Raw genomic sequence first — 7,015 nt, forward strand, 5'->3', positions numbered from 1 at the left:
TTTACATGGGAAACATATGTTTACGCAGAAGACATTCGGATATAAAAAAAGATTACACATTTTCGTGTAAAAACAAGAACGAAAAGTATCAGAATGGAACAGTGATTATCATTGCATTTGGTGATAAAATTGTACGACAAAATCGAGGGGGAAACCGCTGAGGGCATTGAGGTGTACAGATTTGCGGCATTACTGGGCATTGCTAGGCATTTTTGAGGCATTAGTTTGGGCATTGCTGGACCTCTGTGAAGTTGGCACCTCATGTCTCAAAAAATCTTTTTTTTCAGTTCTGAATGCACCCCGAAGAGCTCTAGAGTTCCTTATCAATTTTAAAAATAGTTCTGGCGAATTAACCTAAAAAAGTTAAATTTAAAACTTGGGGATGCTAACTTCACAAAATGAAATCTCGAAATCAGCGATAACACTAAAAGTATTGGAAATATTTAATTTTGCCATTAGGATTTCCTTTAGAACTCTTGAGGGGCAACTCAGAACTCCCAACAGAACTGCTGGAACTGTTAAAAAATTTTCCTCCTTCGGGACTTGGAAATTTTTCGAACCGAAGTGTGAAAAATCTGTTGGGAGTTCTGGGTGGCCCCTCAAGAGTTCTATCGAAAACTAATAAGGCTCGAAGCGCTACAACGAATAAAAAGTTCTCGCGATTTTTCATACTTGGGTCCGAAAAATTTCTAAGTCCCGAAGGAGAAAAATATTTTAACAGTTCCAGCAGTTCTATCGGGAGTTCTGGGTAGCCCCTCAAGAGTTCTAAAGGAAATCCTAATGGCAAAATTAAATATTTCCAATACTTTTAGTGTTATCGCTGATTTCGAGATTTCATTTTGCAAAGTTAGCATCCCCAAGTTTCAAATTTAACTTTTTTAGGCTAATTCGCCAGAACTATTTTCAAAATTGATAAGGAACTCTAGAACTCTTCGGGGTGCATTCAGAACTGAAAAAAAAAGATTTTTTGAGACATGAGGTGCCAACTTCACAGAGGTGCGGTGACAGCTAAGGTCCAGTTTCACAAACGTCGATTAACTGTTAACCAGAGTTCAGTCATCTTCCTATCTTTCTTTATCTTGTTATCCAAGAAGAGACAGAGGATCAATTAACCATGGGTTAGCGGTTAAACGACATTTGTGAAACTGGCCCTAAATCGTCCCGAGTCACGCGAGGTGAAATTTGTATAAATATCTTTATGGCGTGAACATTGCGAGTCGTCCGCTCGGAAGTATCGCGAGAAAGTACTGCTTATTTACGGGAGAGCTTCTCTCCGTAAACGCAACATTCCCGTTTATAAGACGAGCGTATCGCCGCTGGTCTTTCTGACGAGGGACTAAAAAGTAAACGAACACTTAATGAAAAGCACACGGAAAATATTTATATCCCTCGCGCGAAACTCCTCGCGAACTTGGAATCCACCGCCGAGCGTTTCCCCGCCCGCGCCGCGCCGCAGCGTGGATACCAACTCCACGGAACTTTCGGTGTTCAGCATTATTCGGTACATCTTCCCGATTCGGTATCGATCACAATGCGCCGCGCAATTGTGAGAAACCGGATCCGAGGAGGATCCGCGATTCGATGCATTATCCACCGTCGCGCGTCGTGCTGGGATACAAATATAGTTTCCACTATCGCGAACGTTCGCGTGGTCGATGCAAAATGCAAAAGGCGCGTGTAATTTTATTCCCAAGTGCGTTTAACTTTTTATCGATCGTAAAAGACGGTCTTCCAACAATAAGTTTTAATAGCGGAATCCCGGCTTGTCGCGGAATCTTTTATTTTCCGAGGAAAAAGAGTTAAATCACGAAAAGGAAGCTTAGTCGCGCTAATCTTTCCCCAACGAGCAAATGGAAGTCTTCGAATTTTCTTTCGTCTCTTGCAAAACACAATACGTCGTCGAGTTTCGTTTTACCCCGATTCGCGTCGCTCAAGAGATGAGGTCTTGCGAGGGGGAAACCGCTGATCAAAATCTTGTACACCAATGCCCATTAATGCCCGGTGGGCATTACTTTATCTTATTATCTTATTTTATCTTTATATCTTATTTACCTTGTTTTATCTTATTTTATCTTTATAATGCCCCAGCGAGGCCTAATGCCCAAACTAATGTCCAAAAAGTGCCCAGTAATGCCGCAAATCTGTACACCACAATGCCCTCAGCGGTTTACCCCTCGAGGTCTCCGGTAGGGATCTCTATTATTTTTTTGCGCGAAAATGTATGAAATTACGCAGGGTAGGCGCCCCACATGTAGACGGAGGCCGGCCTCGATTCGCGAGGTAAAAATCTGTAATTATAGTTCGCTCCGAGAGTCGGACTCGACGACTTCGGGGAAACCGAGCGCTGGAAGTGGTCTCGTCGCAGAGAGACAGAGAGAGAGAGAGAGAGAGAGAGAGAGAGAGAGAGAGAGAGAGAGAGAGAGAGAAAGAGAGAGAAAGACCGGGAGAGTACACGGGCCGTGGAACATTATTTAACCGCGGGTCCCTGCGAGCCACCCCCGCGAGCAGCAACGGCAGCTGCAGGGTAACTGAAAATTCCTTTTTGCTTTACAATTCATTATGTTTCATTACCGGAGCCGGCGCGGAGTAGAGACTCGTACGAGGGAAGTTGCGAGTTATGTTTCCCGCTCGTAAGCCGACACCCCCGGCCTCGCTCCGCACCCTCCGCGCCCTCCGCGCCCTCCGCGCCCTCCGCCCGGTCCGCCCGTATCGTCGCGGGATCGTTCGTTCGTTTTTCAGCCCCGGTGACCCTATTCCGTCGTCATCGCCGTCGTCCCCGGCAAGTAGAAGCGACGGCGACCGAGGGAAATGCGACAGCGGTGTACAAACGATCGCGGATGATGAAGGAGTTTCAGACTTCGGACGGGGGGCCTGGCGCTGGTTTTCCCAGGTCGGGCGGCTGATTAATTTAATGGCCGCGGGGGCTGATTTCTCACCCTCTCTCTCTCTCTCTCTCTCTCTCCCCCCCTCTCGCACTTTCCCTTGTATCTCTCGTCGGTCCGTTAGCGCGAATCTCCGCCACGGTGTCTTCGAACTTCGCCTTTCCACGCGCGCTTTCCGGTAAGCAACAAGTTGTCGCAAATCTGATTACTTGCCGGCACGTAAATAATGAAAAGCCCGGGAATCTTGTCCGAAAAGAAAAGCTTTGCATGAATTTGCAAGGGCGGCGCGCGACGCTCCTCCCCCGCCAATCCGCCACCGAGGAATACGCCGGAGCGATTATCTCTCGTAACGCGTGTCTCGCCTCGAGAACGAGTTGAGAAGTAACATCCTCTCAATCGTCCGTGCCTCAACTCTCAACGCGACAGTCGTTCCCGTGCGTGTCGGCCTCGTCGCACTTTTCGAGCCAACTTCCTCGTAGCTAAGACGAAATTTGACCGGCGTGCTGTTTATTACATACAATTCTACGGAAACTAAGTTTTCATACACGTCTCGGATAATTAGCCTCGGGGAATTAATAGCCGCGCACGTTGAGGAATCTGAGACGGAACCATGTTACGCTGGGTGTGTGTGAGCGCGCGCGCGCGCGTGTGTGTGTGGGTGTATATGGAGACCAGGGCGAACTCGGATTTAGGGTTCCGAACCGTGGTTAATGGAATCTACCCCTCGCCAAAATCTGAGCTGCGCATCGCGCGAATACGTAATAGTTACTGCGTAATAATAACCTTAACTCGCGGATGTAACCCGAGTTACACGACGATCTCTCTCTCTCTCTCGCGTCAGACGCGGCCGCGTATCAGGTGTCGTCGCCGGTTGATGGCGGCAAAAAGCGATACGTGAGACGACAGATATTTAAAAAAAAATAACACGTCGAACGTATCTTTTAAACGGCTGAAAGACGGATTTAAGCCACTGCAGAGCAAGGGGGTAATCACTTGACGTAATCGTGGGACAGTGTCTTCGAAATCATTATGAAATCCTCACGAAATCCCCGCGTGCATCGTTTCGTCTTAATTTTCAAGTCTCTACGCTTGTTAGGCAACGTAAAATTTGAACATTTTCTCAGCTTGTTTTCATTTTCCAAAAAAATTCACTTCTTTCGGTAAATAACCAAATGTATATCGTAGTTTACACCCGAGGGGGAAACCGCTGACAGAATCTTGTACACCAGCGCCCGCTGATAACCGAGAAATGCGTAGCCAATCAGCTTGCGGCTTTTATGGAACAGCTGCAAGTTCTAGCGTCGTGGACACAGGCCTCGATACCCAAAGAATGCCTAGTAATGCCCAGTAATGCCGCGAAACTGTACACCACACTCTCTAAAATTTGTGGAGTGAAAATACTGCCATGGAGTGAAATGTTTACCCCATTGGAGTTAATATTCACTCTGTTGGAGGAAATATTCACGCCAATAGGGTGAACATTTCACTCCATGGCGGTATTTTCACTCCACAAATTTTAGAGAGCAATGTCCTCAGCGGTTTACCCCTCGTCTGACACCTTTCTTGAAGGTTCGAGGCGAGGGGAAAGCCATTGACCATCTTGTACACCATCTTGGCATTGAAAATCTTGTACACCAATGCCCACTAATACCCAGTGGGCATTACTTTATCTTATTTTATCTTGTTTTATCTTATTATATCTTATTTCATCTTTATAATGCCCCAGCAAGGCCTAATGCCCAGAAAATGCCTAGTAATGCCCAGTAATGCCTGAAATCTGTATGTTTCCCCCTCGCATTTTAGCTAGTGGTCACCCCCTTGCTGGAGAGTATCGAGATAGAGTGCAAACGAAGGGGGGGGGGAATAAAAATATTTATATCGCGCCGACACAAATGGCGATCCCAAGAAGCGTCTACTCGCAATCAGTATATCGCGTCGAGACCGTTTAATCAACGTTCAAAATGTATTTCCAACGTTCGCGTATCAACGCCGAAAAGGAGGCTGCGACTAGACCGTTTTTATCGTCGGTATATAAAGTACCGCGAAGGGAATCACGCTAATAGTGGAGCGCGCTGACATTTCTACCGGCGAGCTCGACGGCGTGGGGGGGGGAGGGGAGGGGAAAAAGTGGAAACCGCAGCACGCATACCTCGGGCACGGAAAAGAGAGAGAGAGAGAACGCGCGAATGTTGCCGAAAACAAATTAGCCTTGCAGTCTGACCTACACTGCGTGTCTTTGCGATTAGAAACGTTCCATTTTGCATAATCGAGTCGATACGCTTGAAAAATCTGCCGACGGTGCACGATTGTACGATTTGTCGGACAGCAAAAAAGAAATAAGTGTCAGATCAACTCTTATATACTCAAGTTAACGCGTCATTGTTTCGTACATACGCAACGGTCCTGTAGTCCTCTTAGAGGCGTTTAAGTGATCTTGCACTCCGACAATATTACAGTCTCGTTTAAACGCTGTAATTGTCACTTTGAGAATTCGTACGATTGTTTTGACAATAAAATCGTCTCGATCATTACGATCCTCGGATTGGAAACGCGTTATTTTCTGCCCGACGTTGTTTCCTTTCCATTCGAGAGAACGATTCTTAAATAGCGAGCATACATCTTTCTTGATCGATTAATCTTTTAAATTACTGAAGATGGTCGATTCTACGACCGAAACGTATAATTATTACTTATGCTAATATAACAATAAAATTTTATTCGACACTAATATCCTGTCACGGCTTAGAGCTCCTTTTTTTTCGTTATTTCTTGATCGAGTTACACAAAATTGCTTCGTTCGAGTAAGCCTCCCCTCCCTTAACGCAACATTAATCTCATTTCAAGATTTTCACGCTGAAACTCAACGTACTTTCAAGAGAATATCCCTTGTTTCTGTGCAACTTGCACACACTTTTTCGAACGTATTTCGATGCGACCGCAAAAAATTCGGCGTTCGAAGGCACACTGGCTCGGAAAAAAGAAAGAGACAGAGAGAAAGACAGAGAGAGAGAGAAAGAGAGAGATCGATACGCGGGGAACGTGTCTCGCGCTCTAAATTCGCGATCCTGTTTCGCAATAAACACGGCGTACGATCTCGCGGATCGCGCGACACTTTTATTCTCTCTCTCTCTCTCTCACTCCCCCCCCCCCCCTTTGTCCCCCCGTGGTCGCCGATCGAATTACAAAGATCGCGAGTCGCGGGCGATCGCGCGCCGACACGAGACGTCCTCCGCAAAGACAACCGCGGGCATCGGAACGAAACGAGCGCCAGCCACTCGGAGACGCATTGCCGAGGGAGATCCGAGTATACCGCGTATACTCTCGCGAGCTCCGCAGCCGCTCGTATGTATAGATATATATAACTCTTTCTCGGCCGCCTTACCTTTCCGACACCTTCGACGTCTCTCGCTCCCACCGTCCGTCCGCAACCCCTTTCACCGCTGGCTCCGGGCTGGCGCGGGCCGACGATCGAGTGGGCAGGAGTACTCGTGTGAAAACACCTCGCGCACACGTATACGTGTATATATATATATATATATATATATATATCACACAGCCATCGCGGGGTCAAGATTTCGTACTGCGAATCGCGACGCGCGAAAGGGAGGTTAATATCGAACGGCACAGGTACGCCGTACGCGTACGCGGTTACCTTCTCTCGATTTCTCCCTTTTCCCGGCCGCGATCGCTCCGGGAATCCTCTCGGCCTCCCGTAGGCGCCGCGACGACGGCGACGGCGACGCGCACGAATTTGGGCACGGAAAGCGAGGCGGCAGAGAGAGAGTGGTTCTCACGTTTCACGACGGCGCGGCGCGGCGCGGCGCAGCGCGGCGCGCGGCCTCCTCGCGTCCGCCGCGAATTCCCCCTGTTTCGCCACGGGCGCACGGGGACCCGGCGATGCCGCGCGAGCGTCGACGCCGAGTGTGGAGCAACGGGGAGGACGACGGCGGGCGCTCCTGACTCGGGGATCGCCGCGGTACTGCGAGGCGAGCGAGAGCGCGGCCCGTACGCGGCCGCTCGCGCTCGCGCGCCGCCTCGCCTCGCGCGCATCCGCGCGCCCCCGCGCCGCCCCACCACCCCCCGCGTCACCCCACGGTCCCGCCGGTCTCGACTTCAAACTCGCGCTTCTACCT

At 48.9% G+C, this 7,015-nt stretch overlaps 1 protein-coding gene across 1 annotated transcript in view; it reads right to left on the reverse strand.

Annotated features, from left to right (window-relative positions):
• LOC105564092 overlaps positions 1–6,552 on the reverse strand; it is a 197,080-nt gene extending 190,528 nt beyond the window's left edge. Inside the window, exon 1 of the mRNA XM_012016206.1 lies at positions 6,265–6,552. The gene's annotated coding sequence lies outside the window, so the exon portion shown is untranslated. The remainder of the gene's footprint in view (positions 1–6,264) is intronic.
• Between the last annotated feature and the right edge of the window lie 463 nt (positions 6,553–7,015).

This window comes from Vollenhovia emeryi, unplaced genomic scaffold, assembly GCF_000949405.1.
Source record: "Vollenhovia emeryi isolate VEMERY1.0 unplaced genomic scaffold, V.emery_V1.0 DF939168.1, whole genome shotgun sequence".
In the NCBI taxonomy this organism is placed as follows: domain Eukaryota; kingdom Metazoa; phylum Arthropoda; class Insecta; order Hymenoptera; family Formicidae; genus Vollenhovia; species Vollenhovia emeryi.